Source organism: Pundamilia nyererei, unplaced genomic scaffold (genome assembly GCF_000239375.1).
Source record: "Pundamilia nyererei isolate P.nyererei 1_Seehausen unplaced genomic scaffold, PunNye1.0 scaffold00055, whole genome shotgun sequence".
NCBI lineage: Eukaryota > Metazoa > Chordata > Actinopteri > Cichliformes > Cichlidae > Pundamilia > Pundamilia nyererei.
Window position 1 is genome coordinate 3,233,385 of NW_005187456.1, and position 23,730 is coordinate 3,257,114.

The 23,730-nt window shown below is 38.5% G+C and overlaps 1 protein-coding gene across 1 annotated transcript in view; it reads right to left on the reverse strand.

Moving 5' to 3' along the window:
* Positions 1 to 18,450, reverse strand: part of LOC102209179 (cytoplasmic protein NCK2) — a 42,186-nt gene extending 23,736 nt beyond the window's left edge. The window contains exon 1 of the mRNA XM_005733914.1: positions 18,157 to 18,450. The gene's annotated coding sequence lies outside the window, so the exon portion shown is untranslated. The remainder of the gene's footprint in view (positions 1 to 18,156) is intronic.
* Between the last annotated feature and the right edge of the window lie 5,280 nt (positions 18,451 to 23,730).

Below are 23,730 nucleotides of genomic sequence, written 5' to 3' on the forward strand. Positions count from 1 at the left end.
ACACACACACACTTTATAGAGATGTTAAATGTGTGGATGTTAATGAAGTGGACTTAAAATATATCCTTTTGTTCAGAAATTTGCCACAAAATAAAAACCACTTGTTTTGTTTTTTTGTAGGAACTCCTGGTTTCATAATAAAAAGTTATAAGGATATATATATAGGATTGCTGGGTTTGCACATCATTAGGGTCCCCTGAGTGGTAGGGTGGAGTTTTGCCCGCTCGCACTTCTTCATGATGCATTCCGTAAAGGCATAATTGGATTGGGATCTCGGGGGTTTGAATGCTGGGTCATCACCTTGGGCTCTATGCCATATTCATCAAGAAAGAATATTCCCGACAATAATGGTCTTTTTTTTTTTTTTTACTTTTCTATTGGGGGGGGGGGGGGGGGTATTAGCCGTTTAGGGGAGGCATCACCCTTGCACTTGCGGTGTGTGTTTTGTCTGTAACTACGTTTATGTCCACATGAATGTCAAGTCCCAAGGTTTCCCAGAGAACACCGTAACAATGATTAATCTTTCTCCCTTCACCTGTCAGCAATCAGTGCATCAAAATGCAAGCTGTGGCATCTTCATAAATGAATAAATGGGGTTATGAAAAAACGCACCAGATACAGATCAGATACAACTCCCTTGTTACAGCTGCCCAAATCATTTCTATGAAATTGGCTGGACCCCTCAATTTTTTTCTTCTTAATATGAACTGTTCTTCCAGAGGATACTTGATTATAAGGCAAACCGTCATTAACTATGGTTATTTTAATGACATCACATACAAAAACCTATGACGTCCACATTGCTAACTATGGCAAAAAAATATTGATAATTCAGAATAATAATACAGAATTAATTTTATTAAATGTTTGTTTATTCACTTTACTTTTACCTTCTACTTTTATATAGGATATTATCTGGTCCCAGCCCTAAATACAGAATTTAACAACCACAGAATATCACAGATATGCTGGAAAATGGTCAAAAACCCTGTCTGATTATGTGTTCATTAAAGTAACTTGGAAATGATATACACATACTCTGCAAAAACAATACTTTCCCCAAGAGTTAAATCACCATCAACATTCTTCACTTTGAACTGCATCACAAAGTTCCCATACTACAGGAAATAAAGACTGGTTTCTTATCTTTTTGAAATTGCTGCGTCCCATTCATGACTCACAAAAATGTTGGATAGTTTAAAACGACCTGATCTGCAATGTTGATGTAAAGTAAGGCATCAGAAAACAAATCACAGAACAATAGCTCACAACTAAGCAAGTAACTGCTACTATTACTCACAATACAACACCCTCCAGGAAGTTATTATAGTAAAGCATGTTTGACCACTGCAAGCTCAGGTTCAACAAGCCCTTACTTCTAATGCACTCCTTTACCTTAACTAGAAAATAAGACGTCTATTTTACTGCAAACTGCAGGTTCCTGTCAGAGCAACATTAGATCTCGAGTACACTTTATAGCAGTAGCACAAACATGGCATGTGTGTGCGTCTGTCGGTCAGTACAAAGCAAAGTGCTAATAAAAACCTAATACTTCAATGGATTAGTACAAAATTTGGTTGTTTCCCAGTATGAGTGGAAGTTTAAACTCATGACACAATGCTCTAGGACAGGTGCACCACTAGATGTATTATTTTAAAAAACAAACAAACAAAAAAACAGGAACATAAATGATCAAAGAAGCAAAAATGGGAAAATGAAAGCTTTTTTTACTAATATTTTGTACTCTCAAATAGCTAACTTGACAAGTGTACAGTGACCATAAGCAGTTTTAATACATTAACATGGAAGATAAACAATTCAAAGTGACTGGGGTAAGATTGCATGCCGTGCACTAGCAACAGTCCAGCGTTGTATGAGGAAATAACCACCCAATGAACCAATGCACTCATTTCATGTTAATACTCAACACTCTCAGAATATGTTGTGAAAGACTACGTTAGAAAGTGAGGAAACAAGAACACTGAGCAAAGTCTTCTGAAACTATTCTACACCCATCCTTTTTTGTGTAACACGAACCACTGCTGATTATTAACCATCCCAAGTTTTACCTTCTCTCTGTGCCTTCAACTCCATTTGGTTTTCCCATTCTACTCCTCCCTCGGCTATGGACCTGAATTATTCTCTTTGATCAGATCCTACAGTGAAGCTCCCAAGAGAGAACAGACTGATGTAGTAATAGCAATGCAAAAAGAGTGGTGCAATTCAGTGCAGACCTGTTGAACAACTTCTACACCCCTGTGCATATGTGGATAATTTACAGCATTTATTCTTTATTCAAAGTCATCCTTTGACAGTGGCTTGTTTTTAAAATATTATGTGCCCAAATCTTCATATCACTGTAAACGACCGTGTCATCAGACTTTGAGTGCATACATTTGTTTCCTTTACTCAGGGGGCTTGTTTCTTTTCCTCCAACCTCACAACAATCAAAAACAATCCAGCAAAAAGGTCTCAGAGTCAACACACCATAAAGCCTCTCTTTCTCCAGAAAGCATGGGAGAATAAATGGAATTTACAGCATGTAGTGAAATTATTTTAGGCTTCTGAAATTGTGATTGTGGCATTTAGTATCAGAATCTGGGATTTTTTTGTTTTGTCTTCCTTTTTTAAATTTGAGCCTTAATATTTGCTTAATGATCAGCATATTAAAAACAAAAACAAAGATTTTGCATACTCCATCTACATTCCCATGTGTCTGCTCTGTGCACTAATGCTCACCGCATTTGAAGAAAACATTTTCCAGGACAGTTTACCATGTTATTCATTTTCCCTGCCCAAGGATGATGTTCCATGATCTATATTTATCTACATTTTCCAAGACACTTGGGAACTCTTTAACAAGCTTCAAAAGAAAGTTGTTAAAGCTTCTCTTTCTTTCACATGTTTATTTGTCTGTATTACATAACTGTTTTGGCAGCATACCCATGGAAAACACCAGAACAGTGTGGTAAAAATGAAAGTGTCAATACCTCAAAGCTACAAAGCCTTTTAATATACAGACATGGTCCAGTTCAGTTCTTAGCAGCCATGTTTTAAAATCAGCCAACTAAGTTACAGTGGTGCTGTATATTCTCTGTGATTTGAGGGTAGATAAAGCTGGAAATGTGCCATTTCATGCCATCAGTGTGTTCTCCTTGCTGGCCACTTCTTTTTGCTGATATCGTAAACAATTTAAATACATCACACCATCTGAGCTCTCCTGCTCATATTATATGGTTTTCTGCACCACAGGCATCCATAGCTTGACATTTTACACTACACTTCAGTGCCGATTTAGTGTGGCCTGAGCACCGGATGGCATTTCTGCTTCTACGACATGCAGATGATATAATTTCTTCCACATAAAACAGTGAAGCACCGTACACACATCTGCCGGCAGCTCTTTGTGCCCTCCCAAGGTCGCGTTCTAACAACTGCAGCTCTGCCAACCCAAAAAACAGCAGACTGGGTGAATAGATGTCCTGTAGCAAGTGTATATGACTGTGTCCATGTGAAAGCGACAAAGAGACACTCAACAGCGGAAAAACAGAATGTGTGCAGTATTTAATTCTCCGGAGACCCCTGTGGCATTCTGAACCTTACATCTCATAAATAAAGAAGGATTTCCTTCAGCTGTAGCCATGCGTGTGAGAGAGGCTAATAGAGAGAGAGAGAGCACAAATGGATTAGGGGATGCCTATCATATTGCTACCAGCAACTGAATCAACTCCCAAGCACGCAGCAGTATATTTGAAGACAAATACAAGACAACAACATATCTTTAAAGCCTAGATTTTAACAAGTACATGATCTGGTGATTTCAGATGGTAACCTTCCTTAAAAGCAAAAATATCAAACTTGAGTTATTCCAAAGCATTAGTCTGTCCTTGAACAGATTTCATGGGCTCCAAGTTATGTCTTGGTGAGCCAAATTGTCACAGACGGTAGCTGTGACTACTTTTGACTGAAGTTCAGAGAGGCTGTCTCTGCAGCTCTTACATCACACAGAACTGTGATACAAGCCTGGGAAAATACAAGTCAAATAAAGTTAGTAGGCCACTAGACAACCGTTGTAATCCAATTACTGCATAGATCATAAATATTCAGTAGCAGCAGCACGATCGGTCTATTAAATATTTCATACAAATCAAGATAAAACTGGGTCGTTTGACTAATGGCGTTGATTAATCAATTTATTCGATTAATGGTGCAGTCCATGTTCAGAGGCACATCAGGCTGCAAAACACTGCTCAGCAGTTTGTAATAATTGAGGTTTTCAGGCAAGGCTAAGGTTAATGAAATGAAAACATCTCTAATGCTAATGGAACTAAAGGGCTGCCAGTTTGGGCTATATAACATTAACCGACTTGTAGCTAAAACCTGCAGCTGCATATAGATGTTCTGTGTTATTTCTTGTTTTCTTCACCATGTAACTGTGACAACAATGTTTAGCTCCTGTATTGTATAAGCTGTGGAGCGGGTGGCACATTTTCACAAGAGTTGAATTCCATCCATATAATCCCTCCCATAATGCATGCCCCAGCAAATGCACACTGTCTGCTCTTACTTTCTTTTTCTTTTCTTTTCTGTAGTGTGGGGATTTCCCTTAATCTCAAGGATTTCTGAATCATCTTGTGGGAAATTACTTAGAATCACATACCCGATTCTCTGCAGACTAAAGTCACAAGCTATCGACAAACTTCCTCTCAAAGTCATACTGATGAGAAGTCAATAAAACCCTTTAAGATAAGCAGCTGGGCAGTGGGGCAAGCTACACTGCATGCCCTTGGTGCACAGATGGCTACGAGTGCATTATTTTAAATCTAATAAATTGTGAAACGGGCTGGTTTTGCTGATCTAGGTTTGCATCTATGCTTATCTTAAAGACGTGTAAACTGGAAAAACTGCAGTCCAGAACACAGAACAGTCTCAGATCAGTTAGGCTCATCTCAAGTCCCTGAACTTCCACAGTTTGTCCTCCATTACACAGTTCAGAGCTGAAGATGCTGAACTTGTGTATCTGTATTGCAAGGGCCAAGAGTCAGAAATTTCTGAGAAAAATATTGACTATTCAGGATTACAAAGTTATCCAAACTCAGAAGATCTCACAATACCACAAATTTACAAACGAGACAGAGAAAAACTTTTCAATAACATTTTTGGGGGTTCAGAAAGACACACGGTCTCATTATACACGGCTGGCACACACACACACACGACAGACCACTGCTTCCTGTGTATGTTATTGGTAAATGATACCGAATAAAATTTGTAATTATATTTTGCCGAAGAGAACTACATGTGATTTTACCTCGGAATCACAATATCATAAACATTTAGAGTTTAATAAGAAAAATGATGTAAACTAGGCTCTTCAGAACAAAAAACAAAAAACAAACAAAACAAAAAAAAGTCACACAGTGGATAAGGCGAGGGCTTTTTAATGCATTAAGATCTAAATTGGAGAGATGAAGTGATAGCTGGTTCCATCATCCATACGTATGGATGTATGTGTGTAAAGCAGTCCCTCTGTGGTATGAGGAGGTTGATGCAACCTTGCAAAGTAAAATCAGTGGGGGTTTTGTTGTTGTTTTGACACAGTTAGCAACATTTGCACTCAGAGGTAGTGTGTGCCCCTTATAATCAGAAATATTCAGCTGTTAAACTCTGAAAGATGAATGAAAGCTTAACTGACTCACAAAACTAAGGCAAAGCAAACAGCTAGATTGTTTGCACTGGTAGGGCAGTGGATCTTTCGGAAATGTTGGGTGAATTTTCAGTCAGAAAAAAAATAAAAACAATTTCCTATTATCCAATTCAAATCATCCCATTTGTAAGAGGAAATATTTTCCATTTCATTTTCAGCCTACAACTGAAAACACAGTCATGTTTTTAGCTGAATATAAGGCTACAGCCTGCAGCCTATTACCTCTGGAAGATTGGAAACAGGGGAAAGCAGCTCGTATATGTATCAGCAAAAACAACAAAATCTGACTACCAGCAACTCCAAGATTAACAGTATTAACAATGAACAATGCATATCAATGTTCAATCTGTTAGAATTAACTCTATGGTTTAATGTAGAGCTGGGCGATATGAGATTTTTTCATATCACGATATGTTTTTTTCATTTCAGGCGATAACGATATCTATCACAATATAAGCCAAATAACTATATTTGTAAGATTTAAATGTGCCGTTGCTCACAAGTAAAATGTGAAATAATCAGCAGCTTGTTTTTAAATATTTATTTCCCATAATAAGTTCAACAGGGTAGATGTACTTAAGGAACATGAGACTTTTTCAGATAAATAAAAGGCAAATATTGCAAACTACACAAAAGACAGCCGCTAAAGCGTTTAAGTTTCAAAATAGAACAAACGAAACAGACTAAATTGTCAATTCCACTTAGAAACAAAGTATTAATTCTAAAAATAAATCTTAGTTTGTTTTACAGAAGAACAGACAAAACAGACTAACTTTTGTCAGTATCAAATAAACTGAGAACTAAAAGGAAATTCTCAATCTCTCCTTGTTGTATAGCTTAGCTTTTCAAACAGTTTTAACAGTTACTTTAGTCTGACAAAAGCCGAATGACGAATTAGCACTTCCAGTCAGAGACTGAGGCTACGTCCACACGTACACGGGTATTTTTGAAAATGGAGAGTTTCCGTTTTCGTTTTAAAAAAAGAATCCCGTTCACACGTAAAGGCAGAAATGAAGGAAAACGCTGCTATGAACATGCCAAAGCAGCAGGTGGCGCTAGATTCCTAACCATGCAGAAATGTTGGCCAATCAGAAGTCTAGAAGCCTCGGTGGGAAAAAGTAAACAAAGCTGGGGCATAGAAGCAGAACCGAGTCGTATGTGTGGACGGACAGTAACTGTGTGTATATGTAAGCATTTAAACACTGCAGAGAGTAGAATTAACAGTAACAGTATTGTAGAAATTCATTTCACCGAAACAATAACGTGGCGCACAGTGTGACGCATGCACCAGTTTATTGTATTTCCAGACTTGCTTTCGGCACAATTTACAGTGCACGCTACTCTGTTTTTTGTCAGACTTGAAATAGCCGAAATACCTTCAAACTACGGAACTTCTATGGCTCTTCCGTTCGACAATCTCTCCGGCATTGGAACCATCATCTGTTTTCTCTTCGGTCACGCTCGGTTGATTTTTCTAGTCGGCACACTCATTTCCTCCATTACGCGCTGGCTCCATTACCCGCTGGCTGCTTCCCAAACAAACACACGTGCGGCTTGGCACTTGTGCTGTAACAAGTCACGCGACGTGATGCTGCGGCTGTGATTGGTTCGGCTCTGCGCTACTGAATTTGGATCGGCTGACCTTTTTTTTTTTTTTTTAGAGGACAAGAGCGGCGAGGTCTAGCGCGATAGCTTAATTTCTCTATCGAGTAAAAGTTATATCGCGATACATATCGTTATCGTTCTATCGCCCAGCTCTAGTTTAATGAGAGAATTACTTCTTAAACTTGGTTTAAGCCATAAACCAGTGACTTCCCCAAGTCTTCACTGGCTTGAAAGAACATTTTTTTCCTAAATTGTCAAAACATTGAAGGTCATAAGTTGGTTTTTTTTTCCAAATCAGATTGCTCCCATTTTTCAAATTAATCTTACTAGGTTTTGATGAGTTTAGCCAATTAGCGAAATTACTGGACACGTCATTCCAACCTGTAACAGTGAGAGGCGTGTAATTTAGCAATCAAAGAACGCAGCAGCTGCAGTGGCAAATCTGAATGGCAGGTCAAGATGCATTCACACTGAGGTTAGAGCAAGGGCAGATCGAGTGAAGAGCTTATATGTTAGTCCCGGCTGAAGTTCATTACTGGCAGGAATAAAGAACAGCTGGTAAAACATCATTTGGCATTTGAGGTAGTACATGTGTGCATGTTCCTCAGGCCAACAGAGTTATCAATGCTTGAGTAATTTTGAGTAAACAAGAGGGTAAAATCAATAATAAAGAAAAGTAAACATCATCCCAAATGTTCCATAGGGCTATTGTTATCTTTTTTTAAAATATTATTTAGCTTGTTTAATTTTATATTTAACATAAAAAAAAAACAAAAAAACAAATCCAAGTGACAAGATTACCTCATAAAAACATAGCCGATGTCTCTCCATTGCAGAATGTGCGCCCTATGCGGAATAACTCATCCATTCAGAAAAACTAATCACAAATATGAATCATAATGTTTACTAGAGTGCGAGTGCCTTTCACAGCGTCCATAGGAATGGTGAGAGCTTGTTAATGAGGCTGAACCGCAGAGGGATGGGAGTAACGTGGGCTGCGATGCTCTGAGGGGAACTTGGATTTTTCTGTGAAATACAGATAAGCAAAGCCCTCATGCTCTGTCTGCACGCCGCCTGTTTCTGCATCAGTACAGCCAAAGGGGAAAACGTTCACTTAATTAAATCAATTAGAGCATGAAGGGCCTGTCGAAGCCTCAGCAGAAAAACAACAGGATGGAATAAACTCACAAAAAGTTCAAGTTTTTCCATGAGCCATATAAATTTCTCTTCATTTCACAACTTTTAGATGTCGAAAGTCATGCAAATGGTCTGAATAAGATGGTGCTGTGGCCTTTAATTAGTCTTTTAAATTCTTTCTAATCTGAGACATAAGGGGTAAAGGGCGCATCAGTATTTGATCACTCATTTTTTTGGTGTACTTATAGTTATTTTCACTTTTGATCAATCTAATGAAATTTTAGAGATGCACAAATATTGATCTAAAACATAAAATGTGACTTTTTATTTATGTCATTATTTGCACTCAAAGTAAGATGTCAAACTTTTGTCCAAAGTTTTAAACTCTTACAGTAAAGTGTTGGGTTTCACCCTCGCTCAGATTCTCTCTCCACAGCCCAAGTAGCAATTTTCTGCTATGCAATCTGAACCCCATACCTGCTTAAGGAACATGTGGGACAGCAGTGGACTCTTGATTACTGTTTAATGAGCAGTTCACCGGAAGGTTTATAAATTTAAGGTCATATTTCTCCACAGAGTGAAGTGAAGCTGAAATCATAGTCTGCATGGGTAATCTCCCTGAAGACCTCAGAAGCTTTACATCTCCCAACCCTCAAATCTCCATCTATATCCATCATTTCAGTAAGAAAACCTGCCAACGTATTGCCTCAAACTCGATAGCTGTCTGCAGAAATATGCCGTCTTCTCTTCTGTTTTTAAAATACAATATAATGTCCCTAACTTGCACTCAAACTTGCAACTCAGGTCTTAACCTCAAACTGCAGATTAAAAAGTGTGCAGTTTTGACTCTGTGGATAAGAGTATGCAAGACTGAGAAACTGTGCAATCGTACTCTAACCAGCTTTACTCTTTCACAGCCTCCCCTCCCTCCAGCACTCACCCCTGCCACCTCCCTTTCATCACAGAGCAGGATTAGGCCTGATGCCCAGTGGTGACACAAGAACACTGAAGCCAACAGACTGTTAGATCAGTTGTTGGGCATGAATTAGGAACTCGAACCGGGTGGAAGGAGATGGAGCTGGGAGGTGATGACAGAAATGAAGGACAAGAAGGAGAGACTAGACAAACTCAAGGAACAAAAGAGGAACACAGGAAAGACAACAGAAAGTCTAAACTACTGAGTAAAGTCATCAAAAAAAAAAAAAAAAAAAAAAAAAAAAAAAGGAAGCCAAAAGCGACAGCCTGGGGTGTGGTGTCCACTAGACACTAAATGTTTAGATGCTGATGTTTCAACAGGTGATGTTTCTCATGGCTTTGTTAGCCTATCATAAAGTAATATAAATAAAGATGTAGTGCTACAGGCATGAAAGTCTGATGTTGTAGTTATAAAGTAAACTCTGGGCAATACTTAAAACAACATAAAGCAAAAAACAGACTTCAGATAATACTATACACTGGTAAATCTCATTAATCTGACCCATCTTCATTACAGTAAAGACTTTAAGTCTTATTTATATAGACTAGGACCCAATGCATCAAATGTACTCAGTTAACAATTTAACAGAACAAACAACATGAAAGGTGTTTGTTGGTTTTGGAGAGGTCTGTGTGAGCGTTTAAGTCACACAAACTCTCTTGTGCTCTGTGATGTTTATGGACCTGGGCTGGTGGTGAAATGTGGAAAAAGCCTGATGTTCCAACACCATCCTCTGTGCAGAAAGAAGTAGTCTGTCACTCCAAAGGGCTTTTTGTTTTGTTGTGGGTTTTTATTTTTATCCTCTACAGGTATTATTGCCGTTTATGGCATTTTGAGAAAACAGTGAGCTTTTTTCTTTTTAGTGAGCTGAGACCTTCAGCTATAGCAGACACTTCTCTTACAGGTAGGTACTAAGTTTGAGCGATTAGACGAATATATCAACGATAGGCCGAGCCTTTCACCAATCGTTTTTACAAGAGCAATTTATTCATCTGTCTATCCATCCATCCATCCATCTGCCCATGAGTAAGTTTGCTAATAATGTTGGTAGAAGCTAAGAGAAGCAGTCAACGGAAAAAAATAAAATAAATAATAGCGCTATTTTAACAGCACCCTCTTCCAGCTGCGAACAAATGCACCCTTCTCAGAGTGCGCCCAAATGCAGCGATTCATTTACTCAAACTCATAAAAGAAAGAAGGAAAGGCAGTACACAAAAAAAAAGTAAGTTAAAAATCAAATCATCTCTTCTAGCATCTCTTCTAGCAGACATTTTAAAAAGACATTTTAAAAAGACAATCTGACGTAAAGTATTTGGCGCATCTCAAATAAATAAATAATCGAATAATCCAAAAAAGTAGCTATATTATTGCTGAAACAAACAAGAAAAGAAGGTCAAATATTCCCTCCAAACAAAACGTATAAATTCTAAACATGCAAATCAGTGTGTGCATGATTACATTGCTCCACCTATCAAAAAGTCACCTTCGCAATTATATTGCCTATCGTCGGTTAGTGGACTTACTATTCAGTTGGAAAATTTTTACATATTGCCCAACCTTAGTAGGTACACACCTACCTGTTAACAAAGAATAATTCTATCTTGATGATGAGATACAAATGTTACTAGATCTGTTAGAATAAAGCCTCGTGCCTAGGTTATACTGTTACAGACACTTACAGCGGCCGATCACTCATTCTGTTATACTTTTTTGAAGTCAAGGCCCGTGTGACTGGAGTCTTAAATTGCCAATGGGATTGCAGCAGACATGTTCAGATGCCATCAGATTAACAGAAAGAGAGGAATGAATGTCTACATTTTGGCTTCCAAATAGGGCTGAACGATTATGGAAAATAATCTAATTGCGATTTTTTGCCCCAATATTGCGATTGCGATGCGATATGCGATAATTTTTTAAGGTCTTTGTCTTCTGTATTATTAAACAAAGACAAGCAATACATCATATAGTATGGCCAATACTATATTACATTAATTTTAAACTGTTCTTTCCTGGAAGACAGACCTCTGTTATGATGACATGAGGTGATGCATGAATTGATGACTGACATTTTTATTTAACTTCTTCAATCACAACAGTATATTTGAACATACACAATAGTTTATTTTTAGCTTACAAACATCTGAGCATAAAGTGCTGACAAGGAACCCTGGTGTAAACATTAAAATGAAAGTCAGTACAATGTGCAGATTGCAGAAATATACATAAAAAAAATCAGTGGCTTTACCACACTCAGTTTTTCGACATCTGTGAACTACTAGACAGTCATTCAATTAAAAAATAATATTAAATAAATAAAACTAATAAATAAAAAATGCACACATCTTACTGATCTCTGCAGTCAGTAACATTACACATAAAGTGCAAACATAATAGCAATTGTATAAACACACACACAAACACGCCTTTAAAATTTAAAGGCGTTAAATTGGACGGTCTAGTTCTGATTAGCGTCACCGCTGTCTCGGTGGAGTTTAATAAACTCGGCCGTCTGCTTCTTGCTATCTAAAATATAACCAGACACTGGTGTAAATTCTCGACTGTCTCATACTTCTGTTTAATAAGTTTTCTGTTTGACGTTTAGTCAGCTGTGTGAAAACCAAGGAGGAACCCACCCGGGGGATTAATAAAGTTTTATTTTATCTAATCTAATAACTTTAATCTCAGCCAAACCGATTTACTCACGAACAAACAAAACACTGAAAAAAGCCCAACAATAACGTTTTTAGGTTGTCTAAGTGACTTATATATTACGTTTAACCCGAGCAGCGAAACTCCGCGGTGATCTGAAAATGATGTGCCGGGAGTTGTGCCGTTCTTGGCCGCATCAGTAATCCTCGAGCTCTCGGCTAGCTGTCGAGCTAGCCGGAGGGTAACAGACGCCTCTGAAAACGTCGAAGCACTTTTGCAAATATGGGATATCTTGATAAACCGAGCAGATATTTGATGTTTGCACAGCTACTTTCTCGCCTGAAAATATGTTAAAAGTTTATTTTGTGACCCAGAAAGATTAGTATGAGTAATTTTAAAACTTAGTAGCGGCCGCCATTGCTGGAAACTGGAGTTTGGCTGGGCCGCGCTATGAATTCTGGGATATGGTAGTAATTTGGACAGCCTTCGGCGCGTCGCTGTGACGTAATCGGTCTACAAATGCGGCCTCAGGAGGATGCAGCCCATGAATTTGGACATGTCCAGAGTATAATCGCAGCCTTTGCGGTTAGAAAATTGCACTTGATCATGTTGCGATATTATCGCAAATGCGATATATCGTTCAGCCCTACTTCCAAAGAGAAGAAATAATAACCACGATAGACCAATACATTTTAAACATTCAGTTTAGCTATAAAACTCAAAGTTGAAACTCCCACATTTTTTTCCAGGTTCAGCTAAGATTACTAAAGAAGAGTTTTAATCAGTAAGGTACATATACACTTTACTTGGTGTAGATGTATTTTGTGTCAAAGTTTATAAAGTTGAACCTGTTAAAGGAACTTTAACAGTTGCCTTTATCTCTGAATTGCTTAGGATCTCTCACATGGTTCACCCACAACTGCATGCAACATTAACCGTCAAGTGCAGGATCTCTATTGTTTGCTGGGCCTACCACAGCCATAAACAGTATAAAACAGACACAGCTTCCATGTTGGTGAAATAAAGCCAATGCGGAAGTCCCTAACAATCTGCATCTATCTGGAAGACACCAGATGGTGATAGCTCCAGTTACAAAGAGATTTATGGTTCTATAAAAGTCTATGGGAAAGGGTTTTTCATCCCTGACCTCTGTAAAAGCTTCTCTACAGAGTTTATGGGCTCAGTCACTAATTTGAGGTTATACTGAATAAATATTAAGTCGGTCTTGAAAAGAAAAACTACTTTTCAGCTGCTGCCTTAGTGACAAACGATCACCTCCGTGGATCTGTCCGTGTATTTGATTTGGCAGATTTTTATGCCGGATGCCCTTCCCGATGACACCCCCAAGGGATTTGTGTCTCCTCCCAGCATCAAACCAGGGATCTTTTGCTTGTTAGGCAAATGTGCAAATCACTACACTGTGGAAAATCATGTTAAAAAAAAATCATTGCACAGAATAAGCAACACCTTGGACCAGATGTAGCACACTAAGATAAGGAAGGGGAAATTCTTATGATTCTTATGATGATCACTTTATACACTAACAATATTTGTGCATAACTTAACTTTCCATTTTTCAATATTTGTTCAAATAAACCACACTGCGCTAAAGTGACCGGCTGACACTTCCATCCCAGAGCCATGTTGATAACATTGAAAAAACAGAAGAGAAGAAAAAAAACAAAACATTGATGGGCTGCAGTGACGTGGTTTGAAGGAAATAACACCAACTTTAAAAACAAACAAAACCTAAATGAAGAAAGATTATATTTCACCAACAAGACCACACACACACAGCACCATGGTAACCTTCCTGATCCAGTTTAAACAGCAGCATGAATCAACTTTCTTCTCTTACATTACAGAGTCACAGAAGTCATAACTGCATGTACTGTCAGTTTAATGGACAACTATTCCCCAGATTACCGATGATTACAATGACAATGAGATGGCCTTCATCTTGCTTCCATCATGATTCTCTTCAGAAGCATTGCTCTGTCTTCTCACAGCATTTATTAATTCCTTCTTCACTCCTAGTAAGCCTTTTCCCTGAGGGACACAAAATGTTATGCTTTCCACATGAAAATAAAAAAATTATTTTCCATGGATGTTTCCCCCTGCTGTAGGCTCCTGAAAATATTGCTGGAAAAAAATTTCTATTAGGGCTGGGCCATATCATACCGTTCACGGTAATACCGGTATAATGTTGGGGAATGATAAGAAAATGAAATATCTTGATAGAATATGGGTAAAACGCGCATGCGCAGTGCCTTTGTTTTCATACACAGATGGCGGGAAAAGGATGGCGGCGATGGAGAATGAGAAGGGCGAAAGCAGATCGTTGAATGAAACAGATAAACCAGAATTGGTTTGTAAAAATGCTGCAGCTTCAGTGGTGTGGAACTGGTTTAGCTTTCGTCCGTCAGATACACAACAAAGCACTATTTTTGGTAGCGCATGCTAGCGGGCCGTCGTTATTACAGTGTTTTTTGGAAAATACAGCACACTTAAATTCAATCCTTAGATTTTTCTGAAAATCGACAGTACCCCTTATAATCCCGTGTGCCTTATGTACGAATTCTGGTTGTGTTTACTGACCTTGAAACGATTTTATGTGGTACACGGTGCTCAAAAATCTGTCAAATGTTTTAGTACTACTTTGCTAAGCTACGAAGCCGTACTGCTTGATGGATTGTCGGAGCATTACGGCTATCGTAGTCAGGAGACTCACGGAGTGACACATACTATGCTTCAATATAATATTACCGTATTGTGTGTGTATAACCCCTTTTTTAAGTTTTGTGGATATTATGCATGGTTATGGTGAGGACATGTCGGCCAATTTCCACTGGAAATTCCTTTTGGTTAAACTGTCAGCAAGGAAAGTTATATCGTTATAGCAAATTTTCAAATTTATTTCGTGATAAATATTTTTGGTCATATCGCTCTGCTCTAATTTCTATTATTTTGTTTGGGAGGTCTACACAGAAACCTGCGTCTTACACTTTCTTCACAACGTTCCATACAATGTGAAGAAAGTGTAAATAAAATTACCCTCACTCTCCAAGAGACAGTCCATGTAATATAGGTCATAAAATAAAAGGGGATGATGCAATAGGTTTTAGAACCCTTTTCTCACAGCAGGCATAAAAATAAAGATATATTTCGCCTGCACTCGAAATCTTAAATCATTTAACTACCACTTATGTTATTAGACTATAAATGATTCATTGCTACATTACAGGCAATTTAAGATTGCATATGATCGACTCAGCGCCTTCTCTTAAAAAAAGAGAGAGAAAAAAAAGAAGACCACTTCAAGTACAAATCACATAAATCAGCAAAATGAGAAAGAAGCAAAGCATCACTTGCTCGGAACAAAGTCATTTTCCACTGGCTTCCACTCAAAACAACAGAGGAACAAAATATTGTGTGGGCACAGCGCGGCAGTATGCAAGGGATTTTTTTTTTTTTAAAGGCCCATTAGGTATATACAAGAAAGACAAGCAGAGTAATTAGTCACAGCTCATAAAAGTGCAATCAAATACACAGAAGAAAGAGGATTTGGATTAGTATCTCGTATGTAAGAAGAAAAAAAATGCAGCTCAAATGACAAACGTGCACATGTTCCAAGTTTGATAGTGGAAGTTAAGATATGCAGACGAAAAATAGCAATTTGTCACTAAATGCAAGGGCGATCTACATCCTTGTATATATATATATCAACATCACATATACTAGAAATATTCATATTATATTATTTTCTCTAAATCGGCACCAAACGTTTATACAATACCACCTCATCTGACGTCCAGAATATTTTGTTCAACACTTGCTACGAGCTGCCTTCATATCAACTTCAAGTGACAAAGCTCATGCAAGGTGGAAACAAACAAAGTCATATATTAACACCAGTGTTTGTTCTTTCTATCAGATTGGATATGAGGTTAATCATTACCTGCTGTCCAGGTTGCTTCATTCACTTAGACATATTATGGTAGGAAAAACCATGCATGTTTTAATACCCCAATACTGAATCACACACTGGTTAAAAAAAAATGCTTCAGTTCATCTCGAGCATTTAACACTTGGCAGACTATTATAGAGGAAGTTCCCACAGATTGACTCTTAAAATGTTTGACTTTATTAATTGATGATGGCTGCCTGAACGCACCATTGGTTTCAGTCTCTGCAGCACATGGAGCCAATTTAATGTGTGTCATTTTGAAAAGGGCTCTTCTACAAGTCCAGCTTATAATGAAACATGTCAATTATAAATTCTTGAAAGGAGAGGTAATGAAAGACTGCTTTAAATGATGCGATTGGAGCAACCAGCCAAAAAAAGAAAAGAAAGAAAAAAAAAGTCCCAAATAATTGGTTTACAAAGACTTTAAAGAGGAAAAAAGCAGCATCTGCAAAATTGACTTAATCAACTTTACATTAAAATGACAGAATTGCTTAACATGTGCACACACTTGGTAATTCCTTCAAAATGTACCTATAAAACATAAAAAAAATGCCTTAGATCGAAACCTCATTTAAAAGCATGCATGCATGCAACAGGATACAGCAGGGTTGCAACAATTATCTGACTCACTTCTACATTACTTTTTCAGTTATAACTGTTTATAAGTCGTAAAATTGGAGGGAAAATAAAGGCATGGCGTGAGTTATTTTAATACCGCTTTTTTTGTCTGCCAATCAAAAATACAATATTCAGCTTACAATCATAGAGGATCAAGAAATGCAGCAAATATGCACTGTGAGGTGGAATCAGACCCAAATTACCCGATCACCGTAATTCCCATAACTAATAGTTTCAGGTCAAATTTAGGGTTTAACTGAACCACCACATAATCTACAACACTCATACTAAATGTTACTTGAGTGTGAAGTCAGCCCGAAAAGCTCACCTTTCCAGTGAGTACATGCAGTTACTGCACTTCTCGGTATCATTAGCAGTCTTTCTAGTTTTAGTCATGTTTCTGATATGCTGGAAATGCAAAGCACTGAAACTCGCGTTCTCTCTTTGCTTTGTGATGTAATGGAAGTTTATGCAATTCACACTTTATCGCTCCATTATTGCACATGCCTACACGGCATACCTGTTCATTTCTGAGTGAACCTTGTCCTAGACTCAGAGCTAACATGGTGCTCTTGTCAGAGGGTGTGTCGGCAGAATAGGTGTGCCACGCAAGTGTACCTGCATGTTGAAAAAAAGAAAAAAGAGAAACTGTGCTTTCTTATAACCTCAGTCCTTGCATTTGCATGCAAGTGCAAATTTCCCCCCGTCTTCTAGAATAAAAGGGACTTTACTTATGGACAATAACTGCCACAGCAAGACAGACAATGCATGCTATTCTCTGCTGCTATTGATGAGGACGACGCACGGTGTAGTTACCATAAAAAGCCACTAGACATTCAACATTGACAATCTCGGCATGTGGCACCAGTCGCCAGTCTATGGTGTTTTGGCAAATGTGGTTCATTGTGTAAGCCACTGCGTTTTTAAATAGGCCTGCTGACAAACGCAGCTCATTGTAAATGTAAAAAGAATGACAGGAAATTGTGTGTGGGGTTTTATTAATCAGAGATATAAATGCGAGAAATTACTCAAACAAGAGCAGATGCCTGAGAAAACAGTCTAAAGGACCTGCCTGAGGATTGCTTGAGTAGCTTGCGCTTACAGGCCTTTAAGAAGTGGCCCCGCAAAAAAAATGCTAAACGGTAAAGTTGATAAATTGGAAACCATTTGTTCTGACTCTAAAAATTAAAAAAGAAAAATATCACTGTTTGTGTGGCTCGTTAACAGCAACCACTCAAACGCAAGGAAAAACCGAGGCTGTAGCACACAGCGTCCAGTGAAACCACCTCTGAGTGGACAAAGACCCAGCGTCAAACCTACAAAGTGGCACGAGCAAGCTGCCGTTTTTCTTTACCCCAACTTTTACCTCAGCTTGTAATTACATTTTTCCCGGGCAAATATAACTGAAAACGGTCGTTTAAGCAGCACTGAAATGGCCAAAACAACCAGTCCAACTGCACCAACTTAACACAGTTCATTTGCGGTTACAAGGCTTACCTTAGTGTTCACTCCAGTGAGAATGGGCAAACAGCGACACGCTCAACAACAAACCCCGAACCAGAACCCGCCAATCAAATTGTAAGTTAGGGAGCCCGCGCGAAAGCCGCGAAAATAACCTCCTACATCCACATAACCACCGGTTTCTCTATTTTTCTTTCTTTTAAAACAAGAACCGAGCATGAAGTGTCCGACCTATTATAGCTTGTTTTTTTTTCCGTCGCAGGCTGACTGCCTCCACCTCAAGCACTCGTTTCAAGCTCAGTCTACGGGGCTGCCAACTTCCGCTCTTTGCTTTCAAAATAAAATACCTCTGGGCGTAGAGACGTTGCAGTCAAACGAGACTGAATTTGAAGTCCGGAGGAGATGGTGACAGAAATGTAACTTCCAGGTGGGAAAAATGGGCTTTTATTAAATGTCTTTAGATTTTTAAAGTTTTCTTTTAAGTTTTTAAATCATATATGTCTTATGTTTCGGTTTATGGCTTTTTTTTTTATCTCAAAGTAACCAATAGTTTTATTTAATAAGTTGATTCAGATGATTCGTCAGGATATCTGCCCTTAGAGGTGTCTGGAGGCTTCACAAAAACTTGTTTCCAGAGGAATTCTGGTTCTTCTCCTTCAGCCGACTGCTCCTTTTAGAGCGTCACCACATCAGATGCTCTGACTCCATAATGCAAATAAAGATTATGAATTTGAAAATATTTTATTGTCTATTTTAATTTTTATTCAATCTGCTGTTATTCATTTTTGCGCCTACAATTTTCAAGGACATTTCGCTCCTCTGTGTGAGCTAAGATGCATAATGCTTTTATTTTGAAGACAAATTCCTTAACTTCCGGTTTGATTTCGTTGAGCGCACTCAGCTTGATCGCCGGTCCCCTTGGTGACGTCACCCACACCGGGACTCGTACAGGACAACGCCGAGAGAAAGGGAGAAAATGTGGGGTACTGTGTCGCCCCTTGGCGACCACACTGGGAAATCTGATGTATTTTATTTATTTATTTTTACATGAAAAGTGATTTTTTTCAAAGCCTGCAAGTAATTATCTTGAGTAAACTCATAAACAAAAACTTTGTATTGATGAGTTCATCAAAAAGTCCCTCCTCGCCCGTCAACTATGTGATTAATCATTAATCATCATTCGTCGTATTACACTTAAGTAAACTTCATTGTTCACACACTAAATTTAGACTTTGTGCGGTTGCTTTCTCACCTGTGTATTCCTTCTCACTGTTTTCATCACTCAGATGGTGTGCTATTTACTACTGTGCCATATACTAATCATCCTACACACTTGTAACTGTTAAAAATAACACGAGGCGGAAAAAAAGTTGCATTTAGCTCATGTTAGAATTAAAAACAGTCACACACCTTGACACTTCAGAGGTCCAATGAGCAAGTCTGATATTTACCAGTACTTAGGTTGAGTAATCAAAGAGCAATCAGATTAAAGGCAGCAACTCCCCCATGTTTTATTTTGTTTTTCAGACACACCTAATCTACAGTGTATGACCTCATGAGTGCTGACAAGGCCACATTTTCATGAGTAAACCTTGAGCACGAGTAACTGGTTGCATAATAACAGGTTGGTTTTTACATCCAACAAGTCAGTCCTAAGATGGTAATAAAAGAAAGCTGCACTGAATCTTAAAGTGATGCTGATTTAATTTAAAAATGGAGTCCCTACTGAAGTGTCCAAAGTGTCCCGTATTTCCTTGCTCAGTATCCTACGGTGATTTGCTGTTATAGGCACCATTCGAAATCAAATAATGTCTTAAATCTAATTTTGTCATGAGAATTAGAGCTGTGGCCAAAAGCCAGAATTAAGTCAATATCTCTACTGACTTCTTCTCAGCTATATACTTCATGTCAATTTTATGACAGATTGTCTGTCATGCAAGAAAAAATAAAATAGTATCGCCATTTTGCATGCTGTAAAAGTGCAGTCTCACATTAAGACTACATCCTGTGTGTCTGACTACTACACATTTGTAATTTATGACTGGATTTGGATCCTACTCAAAACACAGTTTTCATAGCCAAAACCTTCTGTTCCCACTAATCTCTTATATGCAATATCCATCTGTTTTAACAGTTCAGTTGGCCCAAATCCACAGATGCTGATTCATTTATGCATACCTCGTTCCACTGCACCTCCACACGTCCCTATTAATTCCTGCAATGTAAAGCGAAGCAGTTACCTGTAAACGCCTTTTGACACTCATCTCAGCAGGCCCAAGCGACACTTTTTGTATTTATTTCAAGTGTGCAGTGAGAGTGAAAATAACACTGCACATGTATAGAGAGGCTCTTGAAGCATTGGATTTCCTGTCACAAGGGGGCAGAACATCCTTGGAAGAAATGCATATCCACTAATGATATGCCAAAAGCTTTAATGTGCCCTAAATGCTGCAGCAGATCAGATACAGTCCACCAAAAGTATCAGGATGGCCGCCTGCATCGTTCCCCTTCTGCAGCACAAAAGCTAAAATGCTTTTTGTCCCTTCTAATCCACCAAACTCTGCACCACCAATACAAAGTCCCGTTCGCATGCGTATTGTAAGAAACAGTGCTAAAAAGATAAAGTATGTGACTTGGATCATGGACGCTGTCCCCGTAATCATGTGCGAATGCCTAACATACTAACCTTCATCACCATAGCGTCAGGATGCGACAAATAAATAACCATCTGCTGACCTTTTCACCCACAATCCACTCCTCCACCCCTCACCCACAACCACCCTGTCTTATTCATCATACACATTTTTTTTCTACCTCAACAAACTAATTTAATTGGAAGACAGCTGGATGAATAACTGCAAGCATGTGCTTATTTTTAAACATACACGTTAAAAGTTAAATCCGTTTTAATGCTGCAGACTCACGGGTAATTGGAAAGAGCTGATGCGCGTGTTCACACTGCTACATATGGTATTATTAGATTTCCCAGTTGGACATCATTCAACATAAAGTTCATTATATAACTTTCAAAAACAACATTACATGTCTAAGGGGGGAGGAGGCAACGTTTAATGTTGCTGAAGAAGTGCAAAATGATTGGAATGGTTTGTCTTTCATACCCCACTCCTCCTAATCCCGAGGCAAACTTGATTTATTAATCGGGACTGAGTCACACATGTCACCACTCTATCTGCTCCTGCTATAACCAGGATGTCTTCCATTTTAGAGACACGCCCCTCATATTCTCACCAGTGACACTGTATCGTTGACTACTGAGGGGCCTGCAGCTGAGCAGAGCTATAGTTACCATGCTGATGAAACTGGATGTTTATTTTGGCAGAAAGGCGCCCCGTGTTTAAGTACACCTGACCGGAGGTGGTGATGTACGTGATGAACCAGCGGCTCCTGTGCTATGTTTGCAATTCACTGACCTCGAGGCCAAGTGAGACTTTCAGTCTTATGAAATATAGATTGCATATGATGGAAATGAGCATCTTTGCTCCTTCAAGGAGAGGATGTATTCATCAAAATGCAGAAATGTATTAGCTTGGTGTCATAGATGTAGATATGGTGCTTTTCCCCCTGCTGTTAAAATATCCACAGTGGAAAAGGCTGGTTTGAAGAGGGTATGAAAGCTGGTTAGTGGATTGCAGAGAGTTACAGATAGTTAATGGCTGGATATTAAAATTAGCTCTCACACGTGTTTCTGGAATAAAAAGCAGAATCAGAATAGTTTAATAATCCCCTGTGATTGCACAGCCAGCACTATTCATCACCATTCTACAACCATGCTTAACAGCTGGTATGAGGTGTTTCTGCTGATATGCTGTGTTCGGGTTTTCTCTAAATGCAGTGCTGTGTGATATACCCAAACAGTTCCACTCTGATCTCATGTATCCTAAGGACATTGTTCCAGAAGTCTTTTTTGTTTTATTCAGGTGCAACTTTGCAAACCTAATCCGTGCTGTCATGTTCTTGTTAAAGAGAAAAAAGGCTTCCATCCAGACAAGTCGTGCAGTACTTGTTGAGTGCGTTTCTAACTGCACTCTCATGAACTTTCACATTTAGCATGCTAACAGAGTCAGAGATGTAGCTCTTGAGTTAACTGCAGTTTCTCTGAGCACTGCACAATGTGACCTTGAGTTGAATTTTTTGGGACGTCCAATCCTGGAAAGTTTGGCAACTGTCTTGAATGTTTTCCATTTGTGAACAATCTTTCCCTCCGCAGGATGACAGCCCTCTCTGGCAGAAGGAAGCCTTTCTGTCAGAAAAGCTTTTAAGTCTTCCAAAACAAACTCCTTGCAATCTGAAAAAAGAAATGTTGTGAAGGGAAACATCTACCACTACCACATGAGATGTTCTGTATCTGGTATTGGAAAGCTATATACATCACAGTGACATGGCTGATCAGCTGGAATGATGGCGTTAGAACCACATTAATATGATTCCTTAGGGGAAAAACACAAATACACAAATCTTTACATACACACCAAACCAGCTCCCATCTGCAGTTTCTTATTTATCATACAGACATGAAAGAGGTACCAGTTCTGTCATCTCCCAGGAACAACAAGGCTGACTGTTGTAGTAATCACAAGTTACATTTACACTGTCTAAACTTCTACACCTGGATAAGTTCATTCTTACACAAACATTGATTTTTGACCAGCATTTTGCAGAATTAAATGTTTAACTGCACCTCTGATGTGTCATGGTGTCAGGTTTGTTTCGCTTACCTGGTGTATCTCTCGGATGAATTCATTTCCTGTCTTTGTTTGCTTCCCACCTTTTGTGTTTGCTCCATCCATCCTGGGTTCCTTGAATTGATTTTTTGCTTTCTTTCATTGATTCCTTTTCCTGTTGTTGGATTTTAAAAAATGGCTTGTGTTAGATTACCTGCCCATTGTTTTCAACAGCGTCCTGTTTTCTTTTTGTTTGTCTCCTGGGTCAAGTGCTGTCAAATGTTTGCTGCTTTTTTTTTAGACAGAACATTTTTAAAAGCTCCAATGATTATTTGAAGACTGCAGAAATGTAACTGTAGTCAAGCAAGGAAAAGCAAACAAAAAGAAATGAATATTCATGTCATAATACCTAACTGTAGACGTTGGCAATAAAAAAAAAGAAAAAAAGAAAAGAAAGAAAAACAGCTGGAGGAACATAATAAGGTTGATTCCCAGGTTAGTAAGATTACTGAGAATCAAAAGAACATGTTACAGAGTTTCTCAGAAGATGAGCAGAGGTTCGCCTGGTATCTGCTAAAAACAGTGACTTGTGTTCTCATAAAATTGCTATCGCCTTGTCATCTACAGTGCATAACATCATCCAAAGTTACAGTGAAACTAGAGTAATCTCAGTGTCATCACAGGCCCAAGACTGAAAATCAGCATGGATGCCTGTGATGACACTGCATGATTCTGTCATGGAAACCACTGCCCAGATGTTTGTTGTGGGACTGTTATTAGATTTTAAGATTTTATTATTAAAATATTACATTTTACATTTTAAAATGAAATGAAATGAAACATTTGATGTTTAGCCTTATAAGATTTGCAAATGATTGAATTTGGTTTTGTTTGCATGTTACTTAATGGCCCGACTTTTTTGGAGTTG